At 47.1% G+C, this 22,598-nt stretch overlaps 1 protein-coding gene across 1 annotated transcript in view; it reads right to left on the reverse strand.

Moving 5' to 3' along the window:
- ITFG1 (integrin alpha FG-GAP repeat containing 1) overlaps positions 1-22,598 on the reverse strand; it is a 1,092,549-nt gene that overhangs the window by 750,657 nt on the left and 319,294 nt on the right. The gene's annotated exons all lie outside the window — the stretch shown is intronic.

Raw genomic sequence — 22,598 nt, forward strand, 5'->3', positions numbered from 1 at the left:
AGGAGAAAAGTATGGCCAGTTGGTAATGATGGTAATGATATTGAGGGGGTCGGTCCCATTGCAGTAGCCTTCAGGAAATCCTACCAGGTGCTCTATTCCGCACATGCCCTTGCATCGGACGGTCCGTGAGTGTATTTTCAAATGGTGCGCACCCCCGCTTGACGCCGACACAAGCAGATGCTCTGGACCGTCCGTTCTGAGTGCAGGACGTTTTCTCGGCCATTGCTAAGTGGACCCAGATGTCTTTCCCGCTCGTTTTTGCAAAACATTATTCATTTCCCTCGCCCCAGTTCCAACAAGGCTTTCTAACTTCTTGTATGGGTCAGGAAGCATGCCGCCCTCGATGATGGAAGCATCTACTATCTTTAGTATCTCTAAGTACGGGCATTCTCGATGCGTGCTTAGGCCCATTAGTACCCAGGATAGTGGATCCAGACCATGCTAGGTTTGTTCCTCATTGTCAATGCAGCAACAATACCAAAAGGATCCGTCATGTTCCTGGCCATTAATGATGAGAAGGCATTTGATTGGGTGCATTGGCCCTACTTGAAAGCGACACTCCAGCACTTTGGCTTCAGGGAGAGGTTTCGTTCTTGAAGTCTTAGGGCCAGATGTATGAAAGCGAATTGCATTTCTTAACAACGGAATCACAATTTCGGTCTGTTAAAAAAATGCAAAACTGCCATTCAATATGCACAAAGGCGTAAACACAATCGTAAAATGCGATTTCTATCCAGTAGATAGGGATTTCCTATTTGCAATTTCCTAAGCACATGTACAAAGCATTTCCCAAATGCGAAATAGGCATTTAGAAAATGCTATTACCACCGACTCCAAGTCGATAGTAACCATGTGCAATTTTTTAATTTTTTTTTTACCAAAACGCATTTTTTAAGTGCCATGTAGCGCATATGCCCATAGGGCATTTGTGCACTTCACATTTGCTCCTCTTTTTTTGGGGTGAGCACCAAGAGGGCCTTAGGCCCATAGGCACCTTTGGTATGGCATTTCCTAATTTGCAATTTCCTGTTAGGAAACCTTACATTTAAATGCAAACCCTTAATACCTTTGGGCTTACTCTGTAGGAACCCCTATTAGGAAATCTCTATTTTTGTACATTCCATTTTGCATTTCCTATATAGCGATTTCTACAGATTCACTTTTTAGGAAATGCAAGCTGTAAGTTTTGTACATCTGGCCCTTAGTAACTAGGGGGCATAGTGGGTGACGGTGCACGTCAATGGTCAGGCCTCCATGCTCTTCCCTATTTGCACAGGAATGCGTCAGGGCTGTCCATTGTCACCCCTGCTTTTTAGCTCAGTAAACATGGAGCCTATGACTGATGACTGAGAGGGTATGTGATAACCTGATAATAAGGGAGTATGCTTCGGTGGAGACGAACACACCGCCAGTCTCTATGCCAATGAGGTGACAGTGGCGCTGGACTATTAGCGGAGGGCCTTACCGGCCTTTTTGACAGAGATCGAAGAATTTGAGGAAGCTGCAGGATTTCAGATTAACCTCCAGAAGTCACAAGCTCTCAATCTTTCGGTGGTGCCGGTAACAGCGATATCACTAGCTGCCCAATATCCAATACAGTGGTCGTCTACCTATATCACTTACTTGGGGGTCCAAATCGCCACTATAGTGAGAGCGACAGTGACTATTACTTACCAGACTGACCTCCAGCAGGTGCGGTGACATCTTTCCCAATGGAAGCATTATTGTCTTTCCTGGCTCAGACGGGTGTCGTCATTAACGACAACAGTTCTCCCAATGGTTCAGATTTAGTTTCATGCGTTCCGGCTAGAGCCCCCATTTGGATTGCTTCAGCCCTTGCAAGGAGAGCTAAATTGTTTTGTTTTGGCGGAGGGGAGACCCCGAATGAACCAGGAACAGAGTTATCATTTGAACCAATGGGAAAGCCTGGTAGTTCCCAATCTCCTACATTACTATCACGCAGCACAATTTCGCTACTTTGTGGAAGAAAGCAGAGCACAATCTGAGAAACATCGACTCTTTATGGAGAGAGTTGTGGCAGGTGAACACCTTGTTAAAGTCCCATTTTTATAGGGTATACACAGAGCATGGGGCCTCTACTGGTCCACTGTCAGTAAGGACACTCTTGCAGTTTGGGATCAGGTGGCTACGCAGAGGGTTTAGGACACCATTCCCATTCCTGCTGACCCAGATTGTCAGCAACGCTGACTTTACTACGGGGTTGGAACACAACACCTTTCTGGTATGGTAAATGGAGGGATGCCAGTCAATTGGTCACCTCTTTGACACCAAGGGTCTTGCCCAATTCAAGCCACTGGGCGAGGACTTTGGACAGCTGCAGACAGTGATGCAGCGTTACCTTTAGAGTCGCCATTGGGTCACCCATCCGACAGTTCGCCCTGCAGCACAGCAGGCGCTTACACACTTTTAAAAGTGGCTTGTGTCTAAAAGCACATTTCAGCCGTCTTATAACTAAACGCCACGCTATACTTTAACAGGCCAAACCTGTAGGTAAAACTGCGGGGCAGAGGAGATGGGATATCGGAGCTAGAACTTGGGTGGAAACTGGCACACAAAGAATGGGACGAGATTTATTACAGGGCAAGGCACACGGCACGCACTGAGACTGCTACTACAATAGTTACCTATTGGTACCTCACTCCAGTACGACTCCATTGGGGTAATCTTCTGCGCAGCGCGGACTGTTGAAGAGCCTCTGGGTCCCCTGTGACTTTGCTACATCTGTTATGGGATTGTCCAGAACTTACACATTATTGGGACACCGTATTCACAGATATAGCCAGTTTGACAAGCAGTTACCTCTCTTTCCAGCATATGTTATGCTGGGTTTGCCAAACGCCCTCACATTCCCACTTAAATCACCTAAGGGGCTGCTGACATTTCTTTTCCTACTTTTGTTTCAGGGGTACATGCCCCAGCCGCAAGAGCGGATAGGGCTTCCACTGAATCCATAACTTAAGGCTACTGCTTCTACTTAGCACTAATCTTCTATTCCCTTTGTGGTGTTCCCCATTAATAATACAAGTCTCGATGTATCTACCAGCCATGCAACTGCAAGCAATTCTCCTACAAAAAATGAACTGCGAGTTCCTCACTGAAGTTCATGAAGGTCCCAACAGTGCATCTGTTTCATTTGGTTTATCCGTGAGCACTGCTGAACCCTGTAGTAATATCAGACATTGTAACTTGTTTGTCCTTTGTGAGGAGTTATCAGATGTGTTGTGTCAAGAAATCTGCTTGGAGGGCATGGTCTGTAAGAATGATTAAAATTCTAATGCAATCTCCTGTCATCATTTCAAAGTAAGGGTCACACCTCTGAAAGGTTACATATTTGAACAGTCAGTTGAGTGAAAATGAAAATTAGGAACAATTATCCCTACATTAGTAATATGCAGTAGCTAATCAGACGGTGGGAAACAAGGGCTTTGTGAGGCACTTGTGTAATCCAATTTTGAGCATGTTTTTAGATTGTTCGATTTGAAACAGAAGGGCCCTATACAAATGAAATGAACATTGATTTTGCAATTTGAATTATTTCATTTACGGCATGAATATTTGATTGTAGCATGGCAAGGAGACAATTAGTACATTTGAAGTAACAAATGCTTTTTGAACATTCATGCATGAGAAAAAAAATGATCATCAATTTTGCTCCAATCAACCCCGCCAACAGATCTTATGAACCAGGCATCCCCTAAAACAGGAAGTGACTTTGCTCTATTAATTACCTATTATGTTGTATGGAGTTCTGTTCTACTCTCCACACTTGTTCAAGCACCTATTTCTCTGTCAAGCTGTACAAACACATTTGGTGGGCTTTGCTTGATCTTCAAACATTTATTCACTATCCCTCAAATAATACACATTCTTTTCTAGTGGGCACACCTAACCAAGGGCAAATTCAAATAAGATTCTCTGAAAGTTTTTTTGCTTTACCCGTAAGTTCATGAGGATGTGTATAAAGCACTTATAGATCTTTGAAAACCGTTGGAAAGCAGAAATGTGTTAGCTACAACTATTTCTGTGAAACTGCTTAAATTGACCTTTCCCAGAAGACAAAGGCTTACTCAGACGTGAACTAGTCTTGGCCTCAGATTTGTATTGAAGGGAATGACACAATGAGTTTTTGTTAACTTGTCAATATTGGTCCATCTTGGTTTAGCACATGCCAAGTCACAAATGTCAACAGATGTAGCTTTGGTTTACTCATTCTAGAAAACTACATTAAGTTAGAGGTATGCCTTTTTTTTTTTAATTGTGATGATCCCTCGGACCGGACCATGATAACTGAATGGTGAGGCTGATCTATTTACAATAAGTTACTGATGGTTTTGAAGTTTAAAAGCCAATCAATCTTATCAAATTCCCATAGATGTTTACAAAGCTGAAACCTAAATTTGTTTAGCTGTTCTGCAACACAACCTGAATGCTATGACATTAGGCGCTGCCTTCAAATAGGGGTGCACACAAAGTTAATTATTATGAAAGATTATTTCCAAGAGAATTTACTGACCAATATCAATTTTGATGCAAGAACAAAAACATGGCCTAACAAGGCTCTTCATGAAATTTCATGTAAACATCGTTGTTTTTCTGCACAGATCAGCTCTGCAGAGTGAAGACAGTATGGGTTAAATAATCTATTTATGGTCCTTAAGAAATTTACATCGGTAAAAGAAGGAGTTTTTTTTACCTTTATATGCTTAAAATAGTTTTTATCTAGTAAAGAAAAAATCAAAGTTTTAGTCTGTTATAATAACATTAGTTTAAAGTCAATACTCATTTTCCACTGTAGCTAAAGTAGTACATCAGTGCTCTGACCTGGTGTCTTATCTTTTTATTCAGCGTATATCTTCGATAGTGAATACCGTAGGTGCTGCTCAGGGTTATATCAACAATACAATAGCCACAACACTGCAATCCTAACTTGCTCTGAGAACCCACTAAATCACATATTAGTAAACTTTGATCATTTCTAAAAGGAGAACGGTTTGACTATTGATGTTACCAATAATAAGATTGCAAAGATAGGATGCAGAACCTGTTCCCCTTCAGTATCGGCTAGGATTGGATGCTGAAACCAAAAGGTTTCGGCAACAGAAGAGCATAAAGGAGAAGACAGAAATAAGAGATCTCCACTAACACCAAGAAACTTAGACGTGGCAGTGATAGACAGAAGTGCTATCCTGCGAAGTTGTGGTCTTGTGCTGCTTTTAGTTGATCACTTTTGTACAAAGACTTCCAAAACCATGATCAAAAGAGAAGCAGGTGGGGATTCAGAAACCTGACAGCGAGAGATAAGAACATCCTCTGGACAGCAGAAGTGGAGGTTTCAGGTCAAAATAAAAGCATCCAAGTAAAACCCTGTGTACCAGAGTTTAATTGAAATGACTTGGAATGAGTAAGTAAAAGCAGGCACATTTTGAAGTGCCTGTATAATACCCAGCTACTAAGTTGCATTTTCAAATTCTTAGTCAGACAAGAACAACAAAATGTAATTAAATAAAAGGGCGTTCTGCTAACAATATTTTCCGTTAAAAGTGAAGTTAGTGTCTCAATTGAATGAAAGGGTATTATGGGCAATGTGTGTACATTTGAACTTTTAACTACATTATGTGTATTCTGAAGGAAGCACCTAAAAAGGTCATACGGTCTAAAAGATGTAGGGCCAGATGGACAAAGCCATTTTGCGATTGTAAACCATGTGATTTTCAAAATTACAGGGTTTGTGGCAGCAAAATTCTTTTCAAGTATGTATCAAATCGATTTTGTGAGTCGAAAAAGGTTCTTCGACTTGCAAAATGGGTTTAGCAACGTGAAAGAAGAGTTCCCTCCTAATTGTGATTTGGTATGTCATGTGTCAGTGGCAAACTATTACCAGTTAAAGACACCTCAAAGGAGATGGTAGGCGATTTCCTAAGGGAAATGTGTCTCTTGTGGTCTGGTGAACTCGTGGGATCAGGCAGTGGTCCAGAGAACCACTGTCTGCTCCCCTTAAAGTCTCCCTGTAAGGCTGGGCGATCTGCGGGCCAGAAAAGCAGGCGAGGAGGCCGTATATAGTGTGCTATTCTGTAGGTTTATTTATACAAGGAGGCAGAATCAATGTCCCAACAAAAAGGAATGCAAAGAGAGTTCCGGGTTCGCAGTCCGCTCCGGGTCTTGGGTGCAGTCCTGGGTCTGGGATTCTCCAACGACAGCTCCGATGTAGGGGAGGTCCACGGAGGGCAGTAAGAGAAAGAAACAAAGGACCGTTAGTCTTATCCTTATGCTCCAATGCTATACCGAACACCGTCACCCGGGCCGTGAGGGGAAGGGAAGAGAAAAGATATCGTGAGGAAAGGAGGGCGTAGGGAGGCCGGAACACAAGGGGGGGGGTTGTAGAAAGGGTGTCGGGAAGGGAGGTGCGGGAACGGGGACAGGGGGCCACTTCAAACAGTGCGAGTGCTATACAAATATGCTACAGTGCAAGGGACGTGATGCTAAAGAGAAGGGTATATTTACAGGGCGTTACTAGGACTCCTAATGAGTCGGGGTAAGGAAGGCTTAAGACACTCACCCGGTCCGCCGTAACTCTCCAGGTGAGTTACGGCCGCTCTTCAGCCACCTCCTGTGGGCTCCACCACTCTTCGGTCCACACCTCTTCGTCACACGTCTGCTCTCCTACTCCAGCTCCGGTCTGAATCTCCTGCCACAAAACTCCGACGGGGTGTTCTACTCGGATCCTGCTTTTATCCTGTGCTGACTCTGCCGCCAAGGCGGGACTTCCGGGGTCGGAGGGATATGCTTCCTCCGGGCTCGGGGTTCTGGTTGGTCCCTGGGGAAGAGAGAAGGGCGGAGCCTCGTGGGTTATGGCCGGATTGCCGGGTTCTGTCTTCGCCATATGATAGGGGGTGCGCTTTTGTAGTCCCGGTGGTGGAAAAGACCGAGGTAGGTGCGGGGTAGTACAGCCCTCCTGGGGGGGCCGCCACCTCACATACCCTTCCCCTGGCTGTCCTTCTTGTACTGGAGGGAGTATGAGGGTAGCGTGACAGATAATCGGCATTGCCCTGGTCTGACCCTTTCCTGTGTAGAGTTTTGAAGTGGAACGGCTGAAGGGAGAGAAACCAGCGGAGGACCCGGTCGTTCTGACCTTTGTTCCGGGCCATCCACTCCAAGGGAGCGTGATCAGTATAGAGGACAAAGTCCCTGCCCTCCAAGTAGTATCGTAGGTTGTCAATTGCCCATTTTATGGCCAGGGCTTCTTTTTCCACCACTGAGTAGTGTTTTTCCCTGGGAAACAGTTTACGACTAACATAGAGAATGGGTCTTTCGTTTCCTGAGGAGTCTTTCTGGGACAGCACCGCCCCCAGCCCATGTTCGGAAGCATCTGTTTGAAGGATAAAGGGCAAGGAGTAGTCAGGGGGTATCAAAACAGGGCTTGAGGTCAAGGCGTCTTTTAGATCTGTAAACGCGTGCCAGGCTTCGGGAGAGGGGTTTCGTAACAACTCATCAGAGCGATTAGTTTTCTTTAGAAGATCCGTCAGGGCGGCGGCTCTCTGGGAGAAGTTGGGCACGAACCGCCGATAATATCCAAGAAGCCCTAAAAAGGCACGAAGGTCTCTTTGTCTGTGGAAAGGATAGGGACCTGATAGCCACGGTTTTGCTTTCCTGAGGTCTTATAAGTCCCTCCCCCAGAAGATACCCCAGGTATTTGACAGTCTTCGCCGCCAGAGTGGTTTTGGCGGGATTAATGGCTAATCCAAAAGAGCCCAGGGAAGAGACAACACTGCATAGATGTTTCACATGTTGTGGCCAGTTGTCGCTGAATATGACGATATCGTCTAGATAGGCGCCTGCGTACTGTGCATGGGGTCTTAGAACATGGTTCATTGCACGCTGAAAGGTGGCGGGCGCCCCGTGAAGACCAAAGGGCATAACTAGGAACTGGTATAACCCCTCAGGGGTGGAGAAGGCGGTCTTTCTCTTGTCTTGTTCCCTGAGGGGTATCTGCCAGTACCCTTTACAGAGGTCCAGGGTGGAAATATACTTCGCCTTCCCTATCCTCTCTATCATTTCGTCCACCCGGGGCAAGGGATAGGTATCGAATGTGGATATTTTGTTGACCTCCCGAAAGTCTATACAGAAGCGGAACGACCCGTCTGGTTTTGGGACAAGGACGATAGGGGAATTCCAGTCGCTAACTGAGGGCTCTATTATTCCCATCTTTTGCATGTCTTCTATCTCCTGCCTTATAACCGCCCGACGGGCCTCGGGTACTCTGTAGGGTCGCAACCGGACCACCCTTCCTGGTTCGGTTTCGATGGCATGCTCAGTAATAGTGGTTCGACCTGGAGAAGAGGAAAAGACTCGCTGAAGGGGTCCTAGGGCGTTGCGGAGTTCCTGGACTAGAGTAGGAGGAAGTTCAGGGTCTACACAAGGGTCAAAAGGAAAGGACAGGGTTTGGCTGGTTCCTGTTAACACCGGCCGGGGTCCTTCCCATTTCTTCAGCAGATTCACGTGAAATATCTGGGAAGTACCGCGTGTGGCGTCCAGTTCTACCTCATAGGTAACCGGCGTCACCTGCTGGAGAATGGTGAAGGGGCCTTGCCACCGACCCAGGAGTTTCTGGTCGGACGAGGGCATCATGAGAAGGACCAAATCGTTGACAGCAAATACCCTGGGACGCGTGCCCCTGTCATATTGCTTCTTCTGGCTGGTTTGGGCACTTTCGAGGTTCTGTCGGACTATGTCCCGTATCATGCCTAGGTGGGTTTTAAGGTTATCCAAATATTCTGGAAGCGGCCGTGTGCGATCCGGCTCTGCTTCCCAGGCCTCCTGTGCCATATCTAACAGGGTGCGGGGAGGTCGTCCATATAGCAGCTCATAAGGGGAGTAGCCTGTGCTGCTCTGCGTTTTACAGCGTATGGCGAACAGAGCCAGTGGCAACATATCTTCCCATCTTTTAGCTTCCAGACCCAAAAGCTTCTTGAGAGTTTGTTTGAGGGTGGCGTTGTACCGTTCTACCAAACCATCTGTCTGCGGATGGTAGGCCGAGGTACGGATTTGCTTAATCCCCAGCTCAGCACAGACCCGTTTCATAAGGGCTGATACAAAAGGGGTACCCTGATCAGTCAGGATCTCTCTGGGAAACCCTACCCGAGAGAACAGGGTGATCAGGGCTTTTGCTATCGCCTGGGTAGTGGGTTGGCGCAGGGGTATGGCTTCCGGGAAGCGGGTGGCGTAGTCGACTATGACTAACGCATAACGACACCCGCTGCGGGAAGGAAGGAGGGGGCCTATGATGTCCATTCCTATCCTACTGAACGGGACGTCTATGAGAGGAAGGGGTTGTAAAGGGACTCTGGGGGGTCGGTAACGGCTGTTTTTCTGACAGACCACGCACTCTCTACAGTAGGTTTTGATCATTTGGTGTACCCCCGGCCAATAGAATTTCTCTATAACTGCTTGGCTGGTTTTCTCATCCCCAAAGTGGCCCCCTAGAAGGTGGCTATGAGCGAGGAAGAGGACTTTGTCCTGGAAGGGGCCTGGGATAAGTAACTGTGCGTTCTGTTGAGTCCCCCCTCCCCGGTACAGCAACCCGTTTCTCTTAAAAAAGTAGGGACCTACTTGTAAGGGGTCTTCGTGGTCAAGGGCCCTTCCCCAGGCTTCCTGCAGGAGGGGATCCTCCTGTTGTGCCGCCCTGAACTCTCTATCAGTCTGCCAGGGGTGTTCTTCGGTTACCACGGGATATGCGCCGACGTACTCTTTCTTTTCTTTTCTCCTCTGACTTTTGGGTTTATGTGGTTTAGGTGTAGACTCCGGGGGAGACTGTCCCGGATAAGGCGCATCCTTCCACCATTGGGCTAGAGAGTCAGAGGTCTCCTGAAGTAGTGTGGGTAATCCCGGATAATCACTCCCCAGAATGGCTTGTTCAGGGAGAGCAGGCACGAGACCTACGGTGAGGTTGGTTCCGGGATCCTTCTGATGATGGATCCGCACTTGTGTAGTAGGGTAGTGCTTGGTGTCCCCGTGGACGCATTGGATGGCCACTACTCCCGTGGTGTGCTGGACTGGATGGGCCAGATCTTGGGGTCTTACTACACTCTGACGGCACCCCGTGTCAGCCAGGGCCATCAGTCGTTGTCCATCCACAGAAACAGGACAGTGGAACGGCGGGGGAGCGGCCCCTGGAGGGTGACACAGGTAGTTCCGTACCAGGCCGATCTCCATTGGCTCCTCCTTCTGTGGGCACATCCGAGCGATGTGTCCAAACCCACCACATGAGTAACACTGGGGTCCGGGGTTGGGGGGTCGGAACAGGACCGGAGAGGGCAGAAGAGGAGAAGGTTCCGGTCTCCGTCCCGTTTGTGGACGAGGGGGACGGGGGACCATAGTGTGTGAATTCCTGTGTGAATGTTCCTCCTTTCCCCGCTGGAGCTCTTGAGCCCGGCTATAGGCAGAGGCTATCTCTATGGCGGTTTCAAGAGTGAGCCTAGAGTGTTGTCTCACCCATCGCTGGGTGGCCGGGTGCAAGGAGTTCAGGAATTGTTCCAGATATATCTTTTCAAGGATATTGTCTTTGGTGGATGTCTCGGGTCGGAGCCATCTGTTGGCGAGATCCCTGATCCGGAAGGAGAGGGCTCTTGGATTCTCCTGGGGTCTCTCCTTTGCTTGTCGCAGTTTTACCCTGTAGGTGTCATCATCGATACCCAAGCGTTCTAATATGCACCGTTTTATATCTGCATACGGGGTGGTGCCTTGAATGTTGGCCTGCTGGTAGGCCGCCTGTAGGTCGCCGGTCAAAAGGGGACCCAGGTATTGACCCCATCGATCCACAGGCCAGTTGGCCGCTTGGGCTAGCCTTTCAAAGTTGGTGAAGAAGTAGTCCGGATCCTCACCCGGGACATACTTCTGCAAGACGACTGACGGAAAAGACGAGACCGCCCTGGGTTGTCCCAGGGCGGTAGTTAGCTTGTCCATGGTTTGCTCGTGGGCAACCCCCTGTCCCTTAAGGACGTCATGGAGCTGTCCCCTGTTGGTCTCAGCGGTCTTGAGGAATTGTTCCATAAGTTTCCCGAATAGCTCCTGTGATTCCGCCATCTGTTTCACCACGGCCTCCATGCCTCCAGCAGATCCCACTTCTGACACCAAATGTAAGGCTGGGCGATCTGCGGGCCGGAAAAGCAGGCGAGGAGGCCGTATATAGTGTGCTATTCTGTAGGTTTATTTATACAAGGAGGCAGAATCAATGTCCCAACAAAAAGGAATGCAAAGAGAGTTCCGGGTTCGCAGTCCGCTCCGGGTCTTGGGTGCAGTCCTGGGTCTGGGATTCTCCAACGACAGCTCCGATGTAGGGGAGGTCCACGGAGGGCAGTAAGAGAAAGAAACAAAGGACCGTTAGTCTTATCCTTATGCTCCAATGCTATACCGAACACCGTCACCCGGGCCGTGAGGGGGAGGGAAGAGAAAAGATATCGTGAGGAAAGGAGGGCGTAGGGAGGCCGGAACACAAGGGGGGGGTTGTAGAAAGGGTGTCGGGAAGGGAGGTGCGGGAACGGGGACAGGGGGCCACTTCAAACAGTGCGAGTGCTATACAAATATGCTACAGTGCAAGGGACGTGATGCTAAAGAGAAGGGTATATTTACAGGGCGTTACTAGGACTCCTAATGAGTCGGGGTAAGGAAGGCTTAAGACACTCACCCGGTCCGCCGTAACTCTCCAGGTGAGTTACGGCCGCTCTTCAGCCACCTCCTGTGGGCTCCACCACTCTTCGGTCCACACCTCTTCGTCACACATCTGCTCTCCTACTCCAGCTCCGGTCTGAATCTCCTGCCACAAAACTCCGACAGGGTGTTCTACTCGGATCCTGCTTTTATCCTGTGCTGACTCTGCCGCCAAGGCGGGACTTCCGGGGTCGGAGGGATATGCTTCCTCCGGGCTCGTGGTTCTGGTTGGTCCCTGGGGAAGAGAGAAGGGCGGAGCCTCGTGGGTTATGGCCGGATTGCCGGGTTCTGTCTTCGCCATATGATTGGGGGTGCGCTTTTGTAGTCCCGGAGGTGGAAAAGACCGAGGTAGGTGCGGGGTAGTACAGCCCTCCTGGGGGGGCCGCGGGGGCGCCACCTCACACTCCCCAAATGGGAATTTTATTGATGTTTTTAAAGCAGCAGCTTTATGGAACATGGGCTACTTAAACAAAAAAAGTTTGCCATATGATAATGCAAACACAGGGATGGTGGTCTACAGTTCCTTGCCGGCCACATTACCCGCGTTTGTAGCCAATCACAGGGGGTCACAAATAGCGACCTTCTTAGTTATTATCCAAAATGCAGGTTGTTTACTACCCCCCTGTGACTGGCGGTTTCACAGTGCAACCTTTTCAGTACATAGGTTGCATTGCAACATCAGATACATGCCACAAAAAGTCAGTGAACAAATGTTTGTGATATGTGGCCTAACAGCCAGAGCTGCTAACTTGGGGACTGGGGAACCAGGTTTGAAATGTGGTATTGGCTTAATCAACATCCATTGATCTTGTGCACATGACAATCTCCCTTATGGAAAAATAACAACAAAACTAGTGCTCACGTAAAGTGCTTTAATGAACTTGCGCCAAGTTTGCGCTATATGAAAACTGCAACAACAACAAAAAATCTATCGTTTGCTACTACATTCTCCCTGGTTCAGCTGCTCGAAAGTTCCCGCTGGCTACAATCAAAGGCAACCCAGGAGGGCAATTACAAGCTATCTCTTTCATCTGACTTGTGAAGTCTAATCCATTTACTACAATAATAACAGTGATGATTATTATAATGAAAGCTCTTCTGGTACTAAGTACCATGACTTTCTAAGAGCCTTAGCAGCATGTGTTACCAGACATCACTGAATGGTAATGCACACCAGCCTACAGAGGTTTGAAAGTCTCATTCGATCCCACGGCCAATCCATACATGTAGCCATGATTTAAAATGTTACCTGTCTCTGCCTTACTGGCTTTGGGGCATCCGTCCACGCGGATCATAAAGGCACTCACTCATTCATGTATGCTACATAGCTCACTTGTTTAATGCGCGAACGTCAGCATCTGTGCAGCCCCTGAGGTCGCAGGCAAGCAGAGTCTATTTTAAGATGCACACAGGGACGCTTCCAATGTGGGGTTGGATGCCACACTCCACACTCAGCTCTTGTTCAGGATCTGCCAATTAATAATCTCATAGGGCGAAAGGTCACCAGCAAAAGTGGCATGAGTGTTTACCCCTATCCAGGCCCTAAGCCAAGGAAAGCCATGCAAAGTCAGCCAGTCAGAAGAGCACACACAGACACACACATACCACTTACCGTTTGCTGCTGTGCTAAGTGCCTCACCGTGACTCAATTGAAGGAAAGGCACTTTAGAAAATGGAGGTTTTTTGTCACCAGCCGCAAATATATTATTGTATAATTTATTGTAGTCTCTAGCCTCGCACAATTTAGGAAGAGACGCCCATACGTATCTAACCTGGACCACGAGTCCCCAACTGCAAGGTGCTACACAAGAATTGATTTGTGTATTTCAAAATCGAATGTAATTGGATTTGGAATGATAAACATGTGGCCAGGTTGAAAAAAGACTGAGATTTCACTAACAGTCTAATCAATGAATAAGTATAGCTATTTCTTTTTACCACATTATCTGAATTTCCTATTCACCCTTCCAACACTAGAGCACTCTCTCCTTCTGCACGTTCCCTTGGAGCAACCTCCCCTTTCCCACTCTGTCGTTTGTCCTTCGCAGTAAGGGATCTACTATTGCGTTAATTATGATGGAATAAAACCCTTGTTTTTCTGGACAAAATTTGGTTGTTGCACTTCAGTAGACTGATGGCATCGATTACTGTGAGCTAACAGTGTATAGGCTCAGGAAATGATTTGTTAAGTAATTATTGTAGGTTGTGATTCGTATCATCTACAAAATAAGGTCTAGGACCATTGTTTTTCGTACCATATTAAACCCAGGTCCACGACCACAATTGGGTCACCACATTTTTATAATGGCTCAGTTGAAGGAAAGGCACTTTAGAAAATGGAGTTTTTTTGTCACCAGCCGCAAATATATTATTGTATAATTTTTTCTAGTCTCTAGCCTTGCACAGTTTAGGAAGAGTGACATTCGAAGGAGATGTTCAATACAGAACAGCAGGTTAGAAGTCTTCCATGCTTCACAACTCACATACCATTGGTGAAGACACTCATCTTTGGTCGTGGAGACGGATAATACAAAAGAGAAGGGCATGGACTGTTTCTTGCAGCTCTGCAAGCAGAGTTCTGCCAAGCCCTGCTCTTCTTTGTGAGTGATAATGTATCGTGATTTGCTTCTCTGAAGAGATTTATTTTATTTATTTAAAGTTTTATATAGCGCGAACATGACCCACAAGGGTATCAGAGCGATGTACACATCAACAGGATGCAAGAGGTAAGCAAAGCAGACAATGATAAGCAATAATAACAGTCAACATGAAAAGTACATGTAGTGGTGGTACGAGGTCGAGGTGAGGAACTACCCCAGGACCCAAAATAATGAAACATAAAGATACATAACAAACTAAGGTGCCACGCAACATAGCGAACGTATAGCCCGTAAGAATAGTCAAGGTTGATGTGACAAGGACCTGTGCACTAGGGTAGGCATTTGTTCATAAATAACAGTTTTACTTGTGCTTTGAAAGATGCCAATGATGGATTACCTCGGATTTCAGAAGGAAGGGAATTCCAAATTCTTGAGGCAGCACTAGAGAAGAACAGGTCATAGGTTTTCTTCTTAAATTTCTGTAGTTTCACACGTACAGATGCATTGCTTCTTGAGAATCTAGAGCTGCCAGATAGCTCCAGTTTTTGTGCAATGTACCTCGGGGTGTTGGAGTGGAGGGCTTTGTGTGTCATGCATGCAATTTTTAGTTGAATTCTTGCCTCAAGAGGGAGCCAGTGTAGAGATTTCGAATCCGGTGTGATGTGGTTGAGATGCAGCTAAACCAGCGCTCGGCCTCCATTCTCGAGGAAGAACAGAAATTTCTGCCGCCACAATCACAAGGTAGACCATTTGTAAAATGGAACTCCTACTCCTCAAAATTTATCAGACTCCATGTTGCCGTCTTACCTTTCTTGACAGTAAAGTAAGATGGATGTAGAGAGATAAAGCCGAAGTAAGAAAAAGAATGCTATGGAAAAGCCACTTAAGGAGGATACAGAAAATCAGTTTCTAGATCACTGGAGGCTGGACAGGCCACTTAGGAAAGGTTCCATCATACACTGCAATCATGAAGCTATATACCAGTCAGTGTGATTCCCTCCAACAGTACAATACACTTCTCCCACTCCCACACTTTCATGTGCACCGCATAATAGTAAAACCATATATTTGGCTATGGGGCGCCTACTAACAACACAACCTGTCAGGCATCCCACAGCTTGCCGTTCAGAAGGGGGTAGCTGCAAGCTGCATATTAAATAGATATGATATATGTTTCTCACCCCAGTCTTCATTTTGCTTTTTCATTCTACGAACCACAAATGTTATATTTGTCTCACAAACGTGCAGCTATGTCTTTCTTCTTCAAAACAAACAAATATAAGTGGCCCTGCTGGTTTCACCTTGCAGGATTACCTTCGGGATATCCCACTCCCTAAGCTCAATGTGGTTCAGGTGGCATACCTTTATCTCACAAATTGCTTGTACTTCAATACCAGGCACCAACATTATCCTGATAGAGTATTACTCCACCTATAGTGTTATCCTGGCACACAAGCTTCTGGAAGTTTACAATGCAGCACACAACACTGGGCACCTACCTGATACGCCCCACAAGGCTGTTATAGTGCTTCTCCCAGAGCAAGACTGTGATCTCTTAGATGTGCGATCATACAGGCCACTCTCGATGATGAATCTGGATTGCAAAATTCAAGGGAAGGTCCTGGCGAACATATTACTTCTACTACTCAGCACCTTAGTGCATCAAGATCAAAATGGCTTTATACTGAGGCGAAGTACCTTTTTCAATGTCCGTCGACTACTGCAACGCCTACAAACTGATCTGGACACCACTAGTTTTCCAGTGGAGATGCCACTTGGCGTTGATAAGGTGATCTATACCTTAGGATGCGATTACCTGTTTGCAATGCTTGAGGCAATGGAGGTAGGGCCAGGCTTCATGAGGTGGCTCAAAACCCTCTATGGGTGCCTCAGCCCTAAAGAACAGACTGGCCAGTACATCTCTGATTCATATGACATTTGCCAGGTGCAGCCGGCCGGCTGCCCACTCTCCCCTTTACTCTTTGCCATGGCTATAGAGCTGTTGACCTGCTGGCTATACATGCTGGTGGAGGAGTGCGGAGCACAGGCTGTTAACTATTCAATTTCGCTATATGCGGATGACTCATTGATTTATTAGCGGGACCTGGAATCTGCGTTACCGTGGGTGATGGCGCTGTTGAAAGGAGTTCAGATGATGTGTGGTCTTCGACTTTACTGCACCAAATTCTGCATGTTCCCCCTTTGCCCTATTCCAGGGCCGGAGAGAGGCGATCTTCCCAGGGCATGCCTCCAATGGTAATGCAACACTTTTAAATTTAAATACCTAGACATAAGGATATACCACTCTGACCTGTTGGAGAGGAATCTAAATATAGCCCTTGGTTTGATGCATGGATCATTGACATTCTAGAAGACTCTCCCCTTATCGTCAATTGGCCAGGTGGCCATCTCAACGAAGCTGGAACTGCCACAGCTACTGTACTACTTTTCGTCTCCCCTGCTGGTGCTCCACTTGCAATTTTTCCCCAAACTTAAATGATTACTTGTGAAACTGATTTGGGGGAAGAGAAGGTGCAGACTAGTTGTACACAAACTATGCAGCTCCCTGCTGGATGGTGGGCTTGGTGTACCTAACTTCGAATTATACTTCGCTGCTGCCCAATTTCAGTGGCCTCAACAGTGGCTCGGATCAGCCCCATGCGGCAAGAGAATGGAGATCACAGGACTCTTGTTGGAGACTTCCATGTATACATTGCTCTCGACCCCCGGTATACTTGGGAAAACGCCACAAATAGTTGCATGGATTCTGCTCAGGACAAGAACAATGCTTGGGACCATAGAACATTAGTAGCTAGGGATTGAGTCACAATATCACCTCTGCTCCAGGAGTCCGAGTCCGACTAGCTATAGTTTCTCCCTTGCCCTCCTGCTCATACCCAGAGAGGCAAGTGAATTGACACCCCAGAACACAACACTCTCGACCCTCTCAGGGATCGCAGTGAAAGGACACTGCCATTCGCTTACACACTCGTACTCATCCACAATAAGATATGAAACAGACACAAAGGCAGTTTGAAATGTTTATTTAAACTATCGTGCTCTAGAATGCAGTATACGTGCCACAAACAGAAAACTATTGCCTAGCAAAAATACCAACAGCATTGTCAATAAACTGTATATAATGAAAAGCACGGTCATATTATAAGACAGATTAGCCTTACCCCTCGTCCCCTTCTAATGAAGCAAACTGATTACACAGCAAAGATCTCTGGGTTTAGTAGCGGCCCCCGTACCATAGCATACACAGAGGAACATTCTACTTTTCAGATACAGCTGTGATCTTCTCTCAGGCAATATTTATCTGTCTGTCTGTTACACTGCTGTGCACACCTATATGACAAGGTTTACATGTTCATAAACAACAGCTGCATTTCTGTGCTGTGTCTAGGTGTGAGTGCCTGACCAGAACAAAATAACAAGGTACATTGTTGTTTGACCTTGTCTGCTGTTCATACTAAATCCCAGGAAAGAACATAACGAGAAAACAACTGCAGGTTCTGTGTGAAAATATAATGTAGCACAGAAGCAAACGTGTTTATTTAGTAACGTGTGCAAAGCTAATAACAACCTGTATTGAGCACAATTAGGCGTGTGTAGAACACCTGACAAAATGAAGGTGGTCAGGTGCAGCTCGCACAAGTATGTCCGAGACCATGATGCTCCTTTCCCGTACTCGCCCCTAATACTGATATGGCAGTTGCCGGCTCTACAGGAATCTACCAGACTCCACAGTGTGACTTGCTGGAAGGCGGAGGCGACTCGAACTGGGGATTTTTTTGCAGGTGGGGCGATCCGCACATTACCACATATCAGCTGGGCAATTTCTTACTTGCGGGGTTGTCCATTACGCGCTAATGTCGACCTGGGGACAAGAGTAGATGGGGCCTGTGACTGTGCGCCCACTCCACACCATGCAAGCCATTACGGCCTTTTATGAGGCACTTCTGAGACAGGGGCGGAAGACATTTGCCAAGTCCAGGGACCACTGTATAGTGGACTTCGTCTGCCATTGATGGACAAACGATGGACCCCATTTTGGGGCAGTTTAAAGACGTTTCATGGAAAGCTTGTTTTCATTTCACCCAATTGAATTATCTACATCAAATCTACCTTACACTCCACCACTTATTGCGCATGCGCCGTACGTCCAACTAAGACTTCCCACGATGCAGGGTTATTGTTGAAGGATTTTCCCACACGAGTGGGGAGAGTCTGGGAAGAAGGATTACCTCTACCTTGGTTGACACTGTGGTCTTGCCCTCACTGGAGTCCTGCCTGGTGGGCATTTGGCCCAGAGCCAAAGGGGATAAATATCTCCTCAGATTTATTGACTTCGCATTTGTGCTGTGCAAACACCAGATTTCAATGGCAAATCGATCTGGCTGCGCTGGGCCAGAGTCGAAGCAGCAATGCTATCACATGCCCGGTGAAGGGTGGGGAGCAGGGGATTACAATGTAGGACATATATTTGCAAAAGTTGGAGGCAAAGGTGTTAGAGAGCCAGAGCATGCTCCAGATACTTACCTGAGGCCGACACACACTATATGAAGGGATGCACCCACGAGGAAAGTTAAGGGGGGTCCACTAACAGCTCTATATTTGTTGAATACTGAAATTTTTCACTTGTCTGAGCTGGGATTGTCTATCGTCCTCCTCAGTACAAGGGACTATACGGGAATTTGATCAAATGCGGAAGTGCAGAGTTGTGTTCACTTTTCCCTGGGGGGGGGGTGGGGGGGGAGGCGGGGGGAGTGACGAAACAGGTGATGAGAACTGTACGGGACGCAGGTTGGGGGAGCCCGCACACTGGCCTGTTTGTATTGATGTTGAAAATATCAATAAAGAAACGCACAAAAATAAATTCAAATATACGTTATAATTACAATTACCTAAGGCCAAAAAAAAATGCGCAAACCATTTATAAACACCCACATGCAATGCAGATTAGTTTGTTATTTTTTTTTCCTCATGAATTGTTCATCTCCAACTCCAACTACTTAAAAAAAAATATATATCTAAGCTGTAGATTTATCAATGAACTTGGAAAAGCTTGCGGGTACATTTTACATTATGCACCCTGCAAAGGAAAAAACTCAAAACAAAACGAGGCAGTGACAAGAAACCAAAGATCTTCATGACATTATAAACGCATGAATAGCACGGATTTTAGCATTTGGTGCTCTGGGGGTTAGAACTAAGTACAAATTAGACAGGAGAGGAAAAAGCAACTGCTAGATGTAACCAAAGGGAGTAAAAAAGAGTGCTTATAAACCACGCTCTAATCCAGTACATGGTGTTCAAACTAAATCTGCTATTGCTGTTCTTAACCTTGGAGTCAAACAATAACAGGAAACAGTGCTTTTATTTAAGTAAACTACTAGCAAAATATTGGTACAGGTAGTAAACAATAACATTGGTAAACTTTTAAAACTTAATTATCGTTGAGAAAAGAGAACTTTGAGGCAGAACTTGGGAATATACTGTTGAAGACGTGTCCTCCCCTCCCAGAGCTCCCTCGGTGTGACGGCCTTGTACGCCCGGTGGGACGTGTAGTAGCTGAGCACAGTGGAAAGCTTTGGGGCTTAGGGTGGGGGAACCTCTCCCCCTCCCGTTGAGCCCATTGAGGAGTCCGGGAATGCTGTGAGCGTGGAGCGCAGTGGCGAGCCCTAAGCCCCTAGTATGGCTGCTCCTTTCCCAAGATGTCGGCTTGATCCCAGTGAGGCATTCTGGGCCGGCTTTAGTGCTGGTGGCGCCCTGTGCGACAATGTCTGTTGGCGCCCTTCCCCCCCCCCAATGGCCACCTCTGCCATGGACTCCCTCACTAGCATCCTTTAACAGTGCCTTCAAGTCTCCAGAACCACTGTTTCACTGATTCCTTTAGTTTTATAGCACCACTCATACCAGTGTAAGGTGTCAGAGCACTTTACATCACACACACATTGCACAGAGACAATCATAGGTGTGTAAATTAGTTTATAGTAATTGTAACATCAGACAGGGCTACAAGGTGTAGTGTAGGAGTTACATGTCATCGATACTGGTAGGCAATATAGTCTAAGAGTCCGTATTCTGGAAAAGCACAAATTCAGAATTTAAAATGTAACACCATTGTTAGGGATTCTCTTTAATAACAAGAATTGTTTTCCACCCAAATGAACTCCTTTGGCAAAATTAGGATAATGACAGACTGGCCAAAAAAACATATAGCTCTAACATATAACTTGCAGTCTACACACAGTTCATTGATGTAAGTTAATAGCTCAATGTTCTATATTACGATTTTGAATTACAAACGACAAGTGAAACAAGCATTTGCAGTGCAATAGGTCTCGCATTAGGAAAGTGTGAGCTATTGGTATTGTAAATGACACATTTTTTTAATATGTGTTGGCTTTCAAAATATATAAATTATTAGCATTGTTATTCACAAAGCAAATAGCTTACACTTTCCTAATGCGAGTCCTATTGGCTATGGCAATGCGTATTGGTAGCAAGCAAGGACTGTGCTGTTGTGGTGCTGAGTGATGATGTGGTTGGGCTGAGTGATGTGATGGTGTATTAGAGTGATGTGGTGGTGTCCCAGAGTGATGTGGTGGTGTCCCAGAGTGATGTGGTGGTGTCCCAGAGTGATGTGGTGGTGTCCCAGAGTGATGTGGTGGTGTCCCAGAGTGATGTCGTGGTGCCCATGTGGTGGTGCCCATGTGGTGGTGCCCGTGAGTGGTGCCCCAGAGTGATGTGGTGGTGTCCCAGAGTGATGTGGTGGTGTCCCAGAGTGATGTGGTGGTGTCCCAGAGTGATGTGGTGGTGTCCCAGAGTGATGTGGTGGTGTCCCAGAGTGATGTGGTGGTGTCCCAGAGTGATGTGGTGGTGCCCCAGAGTGATGTGGTGGTGCCTCTGAGAGATGTGGTGGTGCCCTGAGTGATGTGGTGGTGGCCCTGAGTGATGTGGTGGTGTCCCAGAGTGATGTGGTGGTGCCCCAGAGTGATGTGGTGGTGCCCCAGAGTGATGTGGTGGTGCCCCAGAGTGATGTGGTGGTGCCTCTGAGAGATGTGGTGGTGGCCCCGAGTGTGGTGGTGGCCCCGAGTGTTGTGGTGGTGTCCCTGAGTGATGTGGTGGTGTCCCCGAGTGATGTGGTGGTGGTGTCCCCGAGTGATATGGTGGTGTCCCGAGTGATATGGTGGTGTCCCTAAGTGATATGGTGGTGTCCCCGAGTGATGCGGTGGTGTCCCTGAGTGATGTGGTGCAGCAGCACAGAGACTGAAGCTAAGAACACGCAGGGTTGAGTGCTACAAAGCGCGTTGAGTTTCAAAGTACAGAATGATGGAGCCGGGGAAAATCAAGGGGAAACAGGAAAACACAGGGAGAGTGTATAATGATAGAGGCAGCGAGGGCTGGGACTTGGACAGCAATCAAGTACGGGGTCGAGAAGGCACTGAATGGGAGAACACGGAAAACACCCAGGGCCAAGGAAGGAAGATGCAAGCACACAAGCAAAACAAGCTCTCGGCATTGCTGTGGCGGGGGGACGCTGGAGCGCATTCCTTTGAAGTCTGATGCGGGGGAGTGGCAGCCTTTGAAGTATGATTGGGGGGGGAGCGGCAGCCTTTGAAGTCTGATGTGAGGCACAGACAAATGGTGGTGTGTGAAGTGGCTGGTTTGTGCATGCGCATAGATCACATAAAATGTGTCGAATCCGCCGTTTTGGTAGAGTGTTCTTTTCCCCTTACTATAATCTCGCCGGAGCAATGCGCAAGCGCATTGGCTCAGGCGAGACCTAAAAAGGAGCTCTCTTACAGAAGCAGTAACCCACTGACCTATTTACATCACTTGCACTTTGATATCTGCATGGTACACATTCTTAGCAGCAGGCACTGTAATCCTCTGCGCTACCTTTTGATGATCAAAACTTCCACTAGACAAACCTCCGGTCTCTTTCCGGGAACACGATAAATCACCGGAGTTATCTTGACGTTTTAATTGATATCTACAAAAATTTCTAGAAGCCAGGAAAGCACCCATAGGTTGGTGCTTTTAAAATTACATTACTTGTAAAAATGACGTCCCCACCCCAAGTCAGCGCCCGGTACGGTGGCACCGATCGCACTGCCCTAGAGCCGGCCCTGGAGGCATTGCTGTGGAGGCTCCTGCTGCAGATGATGGCACAGTGGCTGGAGCCATCTGGAGGCCCCGCGGGAGGTGTTTACAAGGCCTCCAGAACTCTATTGGAGGCGCCCTGATGCAGAGCCAGAAGGA

Source organism: Lissotriton helveticus, chromosome 12 (assembly GCF_964261635.1).
Source record: "Lissotriton helveticus chromosome 12, aLisHel1.1, whole genome shotgun sequence".
NCBI classification, from domain to species: Eukaryota; Metazoa; Chordata; class Amphibia; order Caudata; family Salamandridae; genus Lissotriton; species Lissotriton helveticus.